This window comes from Canis lupus, chromosome 26 (genome assembly GCF_011100685.1).
Source record: "Canis lupus familiaris isolate Mischka breed German Shepherd chromosome 26, alternate assembly UU_Cfam_GSD_1.0, whole genome shotgun sequence".
NCBI classification, from domain to species: domain Eukaryota; kingdom Metazoa; phylum Chordata; class Mammalia; order Carnivora; family Canidae; genus Canis; species Canis lupus.
This window is the reverse complement of record NC_049247.1, coordinates 32,093,783-32,107,484: the sequence shown is the minus strand read 5'-3', so window position 1 is coordinate 32,107,484 and position 13,702 is coordinate 32,093,783. Positions and strand designations below refer to the sequence as shown.

Genomic DNA, 13,702 nt, shown 5'->3' with positions numbered 1-13,702 from the left:
GTGTGTCGAAGAGTACAATGGTAGAAACATTTTGGAAAATTCTTTAGCAGGTGCTTTAAAAAAATTCAGATATATTTTTTTCAAAAAAAAATTAAATTTAGATTCAGTGTGCCAACATATAGTATAACACCCAGTACTCATCACATCACATGCCCTCCCTCATGTCCATCACCCAGTTACCCCATCCCCCCCACCCTCCTCCCCTCCAGTAACCCTCAGTTTGTTTCCTAGAGTTATGAGTCTCTTATGGTTTGTCTCCTTCTATGATTTTTCCCCACTCAGTTTCCACTTCTTCCCTTATGGTCCCTTTCACTATTTCTTATATTCTGTATATGAGTGAAATCATATGATAATTGTCTTTCTCCAGTAAACTTATTTCACTCAGCATAATATCCTCTAGTTCCATCCATGTCAATATAAATGTTAGGTATTCATCCTGTCTAATGGTTGAGTCATATTTCATTGTATGTGTGTGTAAATATATACATATATATATATAATTTTTATATTTTATTTCTACAGATTTATTTATCAAGAGTGACTGAAATATATATATATATATATATATATATATATATATATATATATATATAGTTGAGGGGCTCCTGGGTGGCTCAGTTGGTTGAGTGTAAGATTCTTGACTTTGGCTCAGGTTGTAATTTCCGGGTCATCAGATCCAGTCCTGGGCTCCCTGCTCACCACTGAGTCCCCCATTCTCGAAATAAATAAATAAAGAAAATATTTGTATAATATAATTGAGTCCCATCATCATGGAAATGGCTTTAAGAGAAAACTGGTCAGCTGAATGTCCTTGCTTCCCATTCTTAACCAGTAAATACTTGACATGGATAAACAGCCAACAGTCTGTCAAGAATGCTCAAGGGATTTTATATAATACAACATATCTGTTCACAGCGGTAAGAACTAGGAAGTGACTTGTCTGAACTTCTTGATTTCCTCGCAGAAGCACAAAAGCACCCCCTTTGGTCCATGCTCTGAGAACAGTGGGCCATGCACCCTTGAGAAGAGCCTTGGCTCCTTCCTTGTGGGCAGTCTTCCCCTGGCAGTCAAGTGTGCCCGTGTACAGGATGTCAGCAACTTTGTGCCCTGATTGCATTAGCATTCGGTGACAAACAATGTCAAAGCGATAGGATTGTGCAATCCTCCAGCTGACAAAGTTGTGCACATTCTTAGGATCTGGAAGCTGTCTGTTTGCAGAGTCACAGATGCCCATGTGGGCAGCTGGGGGTGAGAGTACCCTGCACAGACACAGGAAAACTCTGGTACAGGCCCATGGTCCCATCAGATTTGTAGATCTTAACTGCAGTCCCTAAGGCCTCTGAATTCCCTTTGGGCTCACATTTGTCCACATCGGCTGCTAGATGGTATGGGAAAAATCAGGAGAATACACAAAACAAAGATGTGTCCCCAGAGGCACCACCCAATGCCAGTTTCCCTCAAAGTAGCACCCGAACTGGGTCTTCTTCTCCACGCCACTCAGGAAGATTAGCTTGTATTAATCTTCGAAGGTGAAGTTGAGAAGCAGGATGGGGAAGTATGTGATGACATTGGCCAGTTTCCCAGGTGGGAAGGACAGACTCCCCACTCCCTGTGGATAAGAACCATGCAGTCCACAATGCCCTGGATTGCTCATCTGTGGTGATTTGCTGGCTGGCAAGTTGCACCTGCAGCAGCAGCCTGACCTGCTCAGAGGACACCAGCCTAGTCTTCGCAAGGACACATGGTATCTGTCACGTTGAAAGGAAAGAGGAGGCAGTGACAGCAGGATTGCCCTAGGAGCCAGGGGCGACTCTGAGACTCTAACAATTTCTTATAAAATTAAACACATACCTGCTCTTTCACCTGGGTAATTCTACACTCAGGTGTTTGTTGGAGGGAAATAAGAGCATTCTTAGAGGGTGGAATGGGGTTTGCTGGGTACAGAGTGTGGTTGAGGAACAAGTTCTGGAAAATGAGAGGAGTGGTGCTTGCATAACTTTGGGAATGGACTTAATGCTACTGAATTAAACACTTGAACGTGGTTAGAATGGTTTTATGTCATGCATGTTTCATCCCAATTAAGAAGACATACCCATAGAATGACATCTATAGAAATGTCCATGATAATTTTATTCACAATAGCTCAAAATGCGAAATAATAAAAACATCTATCAAAAAGTAAATGACAAAATATATTGTCATAAATTCATTTAGAGTGAGGGTTGAGCAAATCACAGCCAACTGGACAAATCTATCCTAAGCACTCCAACTGATCTTCATATATTTTGAGCTATAAAAAAACTAGAAAGATAATTATGTGATAGAGACCAGTGTGTGACCAGCAAAACCTACAACAGTTACGATATGGCTTTTTATGGAAAGAAAATTTACTGACTTTTGATTTAGAAGGTAATTACTACTCAATAAGAAGAACAAATCATTGACACTTGAAGCATAAATATATCTGATAAACATTATGTTGAATGAAATAATCCAAGCACAAGAGATATATCCTGAGCAGTTCAACTGATATGAAGTTCTAGAAAGGGCAAAATCAAGTGAACATCTTCAACATCGATAGAATTTGATTAAACTGACGAGTGCTTCCCTATATTATCTGCTGAGAAGGATATGATGTGACTTATGTGATATGAAGGCAAAAAATGCTTAATGAAAATTAAAACCATGAAGCAACATCAGAAAACAAAATCTGAGGGGTATTCTACAGACAAACTGGCTTGGACTCTTAAAAAATATTGATGTCATGGAAGACAAATAAAGGCAGAGGAATTATCCAAGTTTTTATTATTTTTTTTTAAACTAAAGTATCAAGACGAGATACAGTGCATACCTAGGGGCAAATGCTGTAAAGGATATTAATGAGGTAATTAGAAATCTTTGACTATGGATGGTAGTTTATATAATGATTCAGCTCTGTTTCTAAGGCAAATTTAATATATTTTAAAGCACTTAAAATATATTTTAAATAAAATACATAATATGTTTAAAACATGTAACATGAAATATTTTTAAAATATGTTTAAAATATTTAAAATTATTGGAAAAGCATCCACATATAATTCTTATTTACTTGAACAAAGCTCAATTCTGATTATGTGAGATTATATTCTTGATTTTGTAAATCAAGCAGATTAAGGTGGTATGGTTCCCTTGCTCTAGATAGTGGCAGAAGGCCAGATTTATGATTTGCTGTTTCTCTCTTCCTTTTATAAGCTTTGTCACAGAAATTAGGTTTTTGAATCTGAGGGCCTCATATGTCCTCAGAGAGATAACACTAAACTGCATCTTTGACCCCATCCGTGTTATACAATCTCACCGGGCTGTCATTCGGATCCTTTCCTTCACAAGCTCAGCAGGAAACCACAAGATGGAAATAGACAGAAAATACTATTGGTAGTTGATAAGTGACCAGAGTCAGCCAGTCCAGGCCTATCTCATCCAGCTGCTTTTCTCAGTTTCATAATCCACTTTTATAACCCAAATCATGAGTAGAATTAAAACCAACAGATGCATCAATTACTTGGAAGAAATGTTCCTTTGGGGAAGTGTGATTGGTTACCTCCCTTTGTCAATGGAGTTTTTTTACCTGGATAATTATTGCTTACCCTTTGGGTCTCATAAATAAACAAAGAAATTTCTGTTACAGTTCACACATCCCTATGACACCAACAGCTGCGATTTACTTATATATATATATATATATAATATATAAAATATATAATATTGTAATTATATATTATATCACTGAGTGCATATCTGCTGAGTGTGCTCTGCTAGGAGCTGACGTGGAAGCAGCTATTATATATTATATAATATTATACATTTTATATAATATATTATATATATTTATTACTTATATATTAAGTATAATGAACTTATATTATAATATATTATAAGATAACTTATGTTATATATAAGTAAATTATAAATATGTGTGTATGTATATATACATATAATCATTTATATATATATTTATATATATATAAAATCAATCACAAAGATATATTGAGTACTTGTTACATGCCAAACACTAGGAATAGAAAGTTAAGGATATAGTCCCTCCAATTACAAGCTATTTGATATTAGTTATTTTGTGGGGTGCTAAATATTACAGTAAAATCTAGATTTTTAAATATAATCAAAATGACTGGATATTAGAGTAAAATTAAAGCTACTATTTAACTTATTCTCTGGTCTAAGATATCTAATAACAAGGTATAGATTCTAAGGAATACCTGAAGTATTGGGAACATAATCTATACAATGGACAGCTCCTCAGATGCAGCTCACAGGTCGGGTGCTAGGAGGCTGGTCCAGACTGCAGCCTGAGAGCCCTTCAGCACCTGGACACTGAGTCAGTGCCCCTGGGAACGAACTCCTACCTCGCAGCTACTCCCGCTTCTCCGTATCCTGTAACTGGAGGATCAAAAGAACATTAGTTCTCCTTCTGGGTAGAGATAGGTGAACTGACATGTCTAACATGGACTCTAAATTCTTTCAGGTGACAGGAAGTAACCTTGTGGCATAGAAGCACAGGGACAGAGGTATTAAAGTACGTATTTAGCTAAGAGGCAATGTTACCTTAAAAGTAAAGTATTTTGCAGAGCTTTGTGCTCTGAAAATGTATTAAATAACTCAAGAAGTAGGTGAGAGTAGCAAACCATTATGTTGAGAACTATTTTTAATTAACCTTTGGTCCTCCCAAATAAGGTAAATTAATGAAAGAAATCAGAAATTGTGTTAATAAATTAATATATGAGTAGGCTGAGAATAAGAAATAATCTGCTTTTTTCCACTAATTAATCATGGCTCAGGATATAAAACTTTTCCTCAACAATCTGTTGGTTGCATTATTTTGGAAATTTAATGTATAATGTCATAGTTTTTTTTTCTGTCTCCTTTTTTATAATAACTTGAGAAGAATACTTCATACACAGTTTGTCAATGCAGAGACAAGGAATTCAGTGTAGAATGTCTTTCTTGACTCATAAGCCATTTAAGCGTACATATTACTCTTTAATACTTAAATGTTCAAAACACTTCATATGATCTCCCCATATTATCAGACAATCACTCTGATAATTTCTTACAATACACACTCTCTATTTTCTGGTTGGTACTTGCCCCATTCTCTGACCAAGTGTCCAGTGACCTGTCCCTACTAGCCTTCCTCCCGCTGACTGATTAGTTTCCCTGTGTGTTCTGCTGCACACTGAAACGTTGACCACACTGGACGGCGGTGCTGACTGTGGCCACCTTCACACAGACCCTACCAATCTGGCTGCTGCTCCCACCCCAGCTCCTACCAGAGCACACTCAGCAGATATACACTCAGTGAGTTCCACCTAAACGAATGCCTGGACCACTAGCCATTCAGGCATGACTTCCCTAGATGTCTTCCTGTACAAGAATGTGTTTTTGTGAATAATCAGAAACCCACAAATACTGGCTTGATCAAGTAAAGAGTCTTCTGGTTGTCATTTAACAAAAAGCCAGGAGTCAGGCAGTGTATACACAGTAGAGGTACTACTTCACAGTGTCCTCAGGGAGCTGGTTTGCTGATAATAGGCATTTAATGTCTTTAATGAAAGATTAAAAGCATAGATTAACACTTTGGCTATCCAATCCTTGAACTCAATTTCCACAATATATGTAGAAGTCCTAGGTCACAACTAAATAGTCTAAATTAATGTTAGTTAACCCATAATGGTGGCATTACCCAAATAACTAAGAAGAGGTATTTCAGGAGTAGACTACTTCTTTTCTTTAAGTAGAAAATCCAATACAAATGAACCATCTTCAATTTTTCCTGAAATGTTAGATCCCAGAAAACTGTATTATTCCATGAAAGTCTACAGAAGCACCAGGAAAGAAAGGGTATGTACGAGGTTTGGAGTCTCTGAGTTAAATGGAATTGAATATAACTGAATCTATCTCATTATTGCAGAACTTCAGAGAGTTTTAGTTGGTGAACTAGAGTTGTGGGCTCCTAGAGAGTGACATTAAGGAATGCAATTTCCATTTTTTAAACTAAAGAACAATTATGTACTTAATTTGTTGTTATAGCCAGCTTAGGGCTGCCAAAGTAAGATACCACAGACTGGATTAAACAGAAAGTTATTTTCTCATAGTCTGGAGACTGGAAGTCCAAGATAAAGGTGCCCACAAGTTTGGTTTTGGTGAAGCCTCTTTTCCTGGCTTCTTTCTTGACAAGAGCACTCATGGTTTTTCTTCTGTGTGCATACACACAGAAAGAAAGAGGGAGAGAAAGATTGAGAGAGGGAGAGAGAGAGAAAGAAAGAGAGGAGAGAGAGAGAGAGAGGAAGAGACTTGGTGTCTTTTCTTCCTCTTACAAGGACACCAGTCCTATTGTACCAGGCCCCCTCCTTCATGACTTCATTCAACATTACCTACCTCCTTCAAGGCCCTATCTCCAAATATGTTCACATTGAGGATCAGAGCATCAACATCTGAATTTAGGGGGACAGAAATCAATTCATAACATTTACTCATTTTAGAACAATTTAGTTTTTGATCAATGTTGGTATGAAAACTTAGTGATGGCTTCTAAATAGTGTATAATTTTTAAAGCATATTAAATAAGACTGTTCCTACACTTTGGCTAAAGTTTTTTTGACAGAATGAATTTTCCAAAAATGTTTCCAAAAATATATCCTATGTTTTTCTAACAATAAGACTTTGCTATTCCTCCTATAGAATATTGAGTATATGTCCCCCAACCATGTAGCTCGGTGGACTTTGTGACTACCTCAGCCAGTACCATATGGTGCAAAGGATGCTACGTGACTTCAAAGCTACTGCCCGATTCTCTTAGAACACTGGCCATGGGAGAAGCCAGTACCATGTGAAAGTACAACAGCCCTGAGGCTTCCATGCCATGAAGAAGCCCACACCAGTGAATGTGGAGAGACCATATGGAAGGATCTTAGATCTACATGAAAAGAGAGACATGTCTGATAGTACCCATCTGCTCCAGCTTCAACTCTTTCCTTTCCAGCCACACATGACTGTAGCCACACAAAAGACCTGGAACCAGAACTGTCCATCAGAGCTCCTTCCTAATTTCTGACCTACAAAGGAATGACCTACCATGAATAATAGATGACTACTACTTTTTTTTAAGCCACTAAATTTGGGGCTGGATGGTTATATTGCTAACTGAAAAATAATTTGGAACCTAAATATACAATTGATACCATTGATTTGGGATCGTGTGTCGGGTAGAAATTGGAAGAACATAGGAGAATGTTTGCAGAAGCATAATGGTCCTAGAAGTGGCTGTTGGTAAGGGAATAAAAAAAAACATCAGCAAACAATGGTAGTAGAAGCTAAGGAACTTAGGTTCCTGGTCATGTAATACTGGAAAGTTGGTGGCATAGTTGTATGCAACTGGTGAACAAGAAATATGCTTAGTGAATTCATTCATCCAGCTAGGAAATTTCTAGAAAGAATGTGGAAAAAAGCAGTTACAACAAATTGAAGATAATTTTGAAATGACCTCAAAAAAAAAAAAAAAAAAAAGAAAAGAAAAAAGAAAAGAAGAGAAAAGTTTGTAGAGTGTTAGGTTGTAAATGAACAATGAAACAAAAAAAAAGAATTAGGATAAAAAAGGACATACTAATGATGTTTGGAGCTTAAAACTCCCATAAAAGGACTTAAAAATACAAAACAACGTTAGTATAGAATCCATTGGAAAAAGAGATAAATGTACACGTGTTTAAAAACAGATATCTATAAAATATTACAAAATTATGAAGAATTTTGTCAAATTTCCAAAAAAAAAATATCCTACATGAAACAAATTTAAGAATAATGAATGTCAAGGTCAAAATGTATGTACATTTCAGCCAAAAGTAGAAAGATGTATTGAACATTGTTAACGAAAACTAATCACTGTGGTACAGAAACTGATGGCAGCAAACAAATTCTGGGTGAAGGCAGAGCTGAAACTGTCAGAGGTAGTTAAGATGTACACAGACGATTCACAAAATGGTTGCACATTACATAAAATAAGAATCTTCTGTAAAACTCGGAAATGAGAGCCCATGTCTATTCCGTCCTGCTTATGGTGACCTGAAGGTAGACCTTTTTTTTCTGGAGAGAAGACATAAGCTGTCAGCCCAAGACACATGTTAAGAAAACCCAGCCTGAAGGTTTGAATGCTTAGCAGGTAGAAACTGAATCAACTCTTCGGAGCTACATTAATCACATGCTTTCAATAAAAGGACCTCAAGGCAAAAACACATCCTCTATTTTGTCCCTCACATAGACTATATGGAATCGTCTATGATCAATCAAAAATGTGCCAATTTGATTTATTTCCCTCTTCTTTTTTTCTATTTATTTATTTATTTATTTATTTATTTATTTATTTATTATTCATTTTACATTTTTTAAATTAAAATTCAATTTGCCAACATATAGTATAACACCCAATGCCCCAATACTCATCCTATCAAGTGCCTTCCTCAGTGCCTGTCACCCTGTTTACCCCCCCTGCCTACCTCCCCTTCTGCAAGTTTGTTTCCCAGAGTTAGGAGTCTCTCATGGTTTGTCTCCCTCTCTAATTTTTCCCACTCAGTTCCCCTCCTTTCCCTTATAATCCCTTTCACTATTTCTTATATTCCACGTGTGAGTGAGACCATATGATGATTTGTTTCCTTCTTATACTGGAAGATGATTTGTTTCCTTCTTATACCGGAAGACTGACTGGGTCAGTGTTTGAAGATGGGCATCTTTCTGGTCCTAAAGGGCCAGCCAAGATGTTCAGAGAAAGGTCTGTTCTGGTTTTGAGCCAGAAGGCAGTTACATCTGTGAATGTAAGAGGATGATTCTCTATGATGGTAGGGGATGGATGGGGCTTGGCAAAGCCTTCCGGCCTTTGCACATGTGCTCTCAGACTCACTGTTAGAAGGATGCCCATGTCTATCTCATTATTTTTGACTGTCTCCTCAAATATAGACATCATGGACTCCAACCACCTGGTTATTAGTGCAGAGCATTTATCCCTGAGATAGTCTCATCTGGTTTTCACAATGAATAAGAAATATGCTTTTAAATCATTAAGGAAAGATTACTGGAAACCTTCATTTGATACTTAATGCTGAGTCTTGTGATCAAAAAACAACACACCCTAGGTGAAGCTACTTTAGGCAGAATCCTTTCTGTACATTTATCTTTTTAGTCTCCTAAGGCTTATGTAAATAGTAAATAATTTGAAATTAGAATAAGCATTACTTTAAATAAATACTTTTGTTTTAAATTTTTAAAATGTCTTCTTGCTCTAGAAATGATTGGAAATCATTGGCATAAGTCATATATTTGATTCAGAAACTCAAAAGTTTTTCTTTGAGGATTAAATTCAATTGAAAGTATAAATTTGATATTTCTGGAGGAAAAAATAACCCTTTATATTAGCAAACATATACATTATTTAAAAATATATATTTATTTTGGTGTGGAAAGAACACAACAGGAGATCTACTGTCTTAGATTTTCAAGTGCACAATATAGTATTTCTAGCTACAGGCACAATGTTGGACCTCAGATCTCCAGAACATATTCACCTTGCATAACGGGAATTTTACACATATTGATTAGCAAAACCACATCTTCCCCTTCCCCTTGCCTCTGGCAACCACCATTCTACTCTTTGCTTCTATGAGTTTTATTATTTTAGATAAGTGGGATCATAGCATTTGTCTTCGTGTGATTGTCTATGCAATATATGTTTTTGACTGTTAAATAATGCCTCAGTTTACATGCCTGTAAGTCTGTTTTTCCAGCTGATGCATTAATCATCTAATCTGTAACATTTACATTTGATACATTACGTTCTTCTTTTTTTCTGATAAATAAGTGCACTTACAAAAATGTGTCTGTTTCCTGAACCAGAGTCAGTCACTGTAAAAATCAGTGAACAACACCTCCAATGGTGAAATGGCAGACATAAGAAGCCAATGAACCCTCATCTATCTCACTTCAATGTTTATGAGAAAGAACACTGCAGGCTTGATGTGCCAGTTTCTTATTCCCTTCACAGAGATTTTCAACCTAATAATCATTGCGTGTTCTGTTAAACTGTTCCAGTTTCCAACACAACAAACTGTTCCTAGTTTGTTGGAGCTCTAAGTCCTGGGATGTGTGCTGAGATCCAGCCTACTCATGTTGCCGCTCCGTGACCAAGCTGTCAGATAAATCGGTCCCTAACCATTAAGACACCTAAGGGAATTTAAGCCTTAAAGTTTTACTCAGTCATGTGCAGAATAAAGATCATAAAAAGGCCCCAAAGCTTTAATGTGTAGCTTTGAAAATAATCTTCTTGGGTGTGTTAGCATTTCTCCATCAACAACTTAACTTTTTATATTGTTCACTTTCATGTAAAATAAATAAACGTGGGATCATCCAAAGAACTTTGCAGGCATTAAATTTAAACTTCTTTATAAAATTTAATACTACATTCTGCTTAAAGGAGGAACACACACAACACTACGATCCCCTTTATTATTTTAAACATAAATGTTTGCACAGATAATAGCAAAATATTTGGCTAAATAGATAATACTGGAATATCCAAAGTACCTGAGATTGTACCTACTATAAAATATAACATAATATCAGTTAATTCATACTAGTCTATAAAGATGCCATTATGTAGTTACCATTATCTCTCAGGTAGAAGGTTGATCCTGAGGGTAGGAATTCTCTGGAGTGAAAGTATATTTGGGCCAAACATGACATGTAGGCTTCAGAGGTATGTAGTACCAGTATCCGTGTTTGGACTGAAAAAAAAATTTCCTTGGAAATTCCAGCAGGGAAGGATGAAATATAAGGAAATAACTCCTTACAAACTGCAGGAGACCTGAAGGAGAAAGGTCAGGGAAGGTCATCTCTAGAGCTCACATTTGTCATCTGCATCCTTCCAAATTAGAGCAAAGCACTACAAATGGCAGAGCTTTGCACAGGACCACTGTGGGCACCTTTCACGCTTGCACCTGGCCAGCTGCTCTCTCTATGCTTTGCTGTGGCTGCAGAACTATGGCTTCTTTCTTCAGCCATCTGAATCTCAGGCAAGGAACCCCCCCTGGGAGAACCTAACCCAAAAACATGTTTGCAAACAATTCTGGGAAATATGATTCCAAGGCTTCCTCTGAACACAGTGGAGAGTGTAGGAGTGCGTGGGCTCATGTAATGTCGCCAGCAGACAGTCAGGGCATCTCAACACACATATATCAGGTCCTTCCCACACTGCTCGACACATCAGAGAATGTGACCCAGTGGTGCAGGGATCAGTGTGCTGCTAACTATGACTCTCCCACTTTCTACCTATATGATTTTGGACAAGATAGGCCATCAGTCTAAGATTTATTTCCTCTTCTGCAAGAACTGGATATTGTCATTGGCCACAGTGTGTGGTTGGAATGTTTACATATACTTCATGGTGTCTGAACACATAGGAAGATACCTGAAAATATTCCTCCTCCTCTAAAGCCATGTCTTTCAACTTCAGTTTAAACTACCTCTCCTTCAATGTTTGGAGGAATTTTGCTGCTATGGGTAAGCCCTCCTCCTCTCTATGTTCTTTGCTGACATTTGCAGCTCAGCTCTGCCATCTTTTCTAGCTGCTCTGGGCAGACCAGTGCAATGCAAACACAGAAGGGCAAGGGGGAGCACCTGGGTGGCTCGGTTGGTGGGGCCTTTGACTGTTGATTTCAGCTCAGGTCATGATCTCAGGGTTGTGAGATGGAGCCCCACATGGGAATGAAGTCTGCTTGAGATTCTCTTTCTCCCTCTCCCTCTGCCCATACTTCTACTCCCTGCTCATGCTCTCTCTCTCTTGCTAAAAAAAAAAAAAAAGAAAAGAAAAAAGAAAAAAAGAAAAATGAAAAAAATATTTTAAAAAGAACAGGAAAGTTACCCCAGCAGTGGACTGAGAAATCTAGATTAAGAAAGACTCAAGAGAATAAGAGAGAGGCCTAATGGCTTGGGAAATTGTTAATTACAGTGAATTTTGATAGTAGCTGAAGAATAATAACATGAAAATAAGTGTATGAATAAGAAAGAAGAGAGGAGGTGGTATCAGAGAGGCTCTTTAGAGCATTCTTGCTCTAATCATTATGAATAACTTCTGGAAGTTCAGTTAGAAACACCATTCTCTGGTCTCCCCAGAATAAACTAATATTAAAACCTTCGGTCACTTATAGCTAGCTATTAGACAGAAACTCAGATCTGATCCCTGGTGTGGACACTTTTTCAGGGAGTTGGCTACCAGTGCTTAAAATAATTATTTGCTATTCATGGTTTTAGAGGATTTTTGAACCATTATCTTTTCGAAACACGTCCTCTTAGAATGCTATCTAATATCTTTAATATTTCAATATTGAATGCACCTAATATGTATTCCCTCCTCTAAAAAGAGAAAAATTTTGTCTGTTCTGAAACAGTGATCTTCTATCCAACGTAGCCCAAAAGGCCAGTTGAAAAGATTAATTATATAAGATATTTGGTCAACTATGCATATTAACATTAACAATAAGACTCATATAAGCTTTAAAAAGAATGAGTCAGTGATATTTATAGTTCAGTATTCTGATTGGTGCTTCATCCTGATTAGCATATGAAATAACAGAATTAATAGAAACAGAGTATATTGAAACTAAGTCATGTAAAAGATATTTTGATATTTGAATATCCAAGCGAGTGGGGTTTTTTATTGTCTCATTCCCATTATTCAGTGCTATTCCATGTACCTGGAATTGTTATGCAGAATATTAATTTAATATTGGATTTTTATTGGAATATAGTTTAGTCACATCAAATCACCAGATCGATCTGTGGGTCTCAAGACTATGGGTAGAAATGAGAGGACAAGATGATTCTTATTGTGTAGATGTATGAAATAAATCAAATATGCAAGTAAGAGATTGAAGAAAACCAGCGATGATTGATTTCAGTCTTGATAGGTATCTGCTGCCCTGTTTGAAAGAATAACTGTAAGAGAGAAGTCCTGGAGACAGTAGAAATACTTTGAAATTGAATAAGGAATTAATTACATATGCCTGCAACATTCTTTTCAGGTGTCAAGCTCCATAAAATTTATTCTTTTCAGAAAAGTTTCCCAGAACCCTCAAGTTTTAACATTTTCCAGCATTTCCAGTGAGTTAATATCTGCTGGATCTTTTTTGAACACTAATTTCAGAAGGACCAATTTTGTTCATTTGCTACAGCAGAATAACTCCAACACATAATGTTAAATAAACTGTAGATTTATTTTACGTATATTTATTTTATCGTGATTAAATCCCATTATCAACAAGCTACGCAAGAAGATGGGCTGGTCCATGTTCATTTATGTTCAGCTTAGTTTCTTTGGCTTGGTTCTCAAGGTCACCTGTTACCTCTAAGCTAATGGAGCAAGAAAACTCAACTTGCATAAATGACTCAGAATCAGTAGAGATGTGTCCTAGAAAATATGGTGTTCAACATCACACACATGCAACATACAAGCACACATATGCCCATTTTTTCTTCATGTTGTGTATTATTCCATAATTATATAGAAACTTCCAAAGTAACCTGGTAAGTTGGTGTTTCTAGTTAACTAAGGTCAAATCAGGCTAGTGGTGGGTCCACACTGATCAATCAGGGCAAATGTCCAACT

At 36.9% G+C, this 13,702-nt stretch overlaps 1 pseudogene; it reads right to left on the bottom strand.

Moving 5' to 3' along the window:
- Positions 1 to 877: 877 nt before the first annotated feature.
- On the bottom strand, positions 878 to 6,244 carry LOC119877564 (annotated as a pseudogene).
- Between the last annotated feature and the right edge of the window lie 7,458 nt (positions 6,245 to 13,702).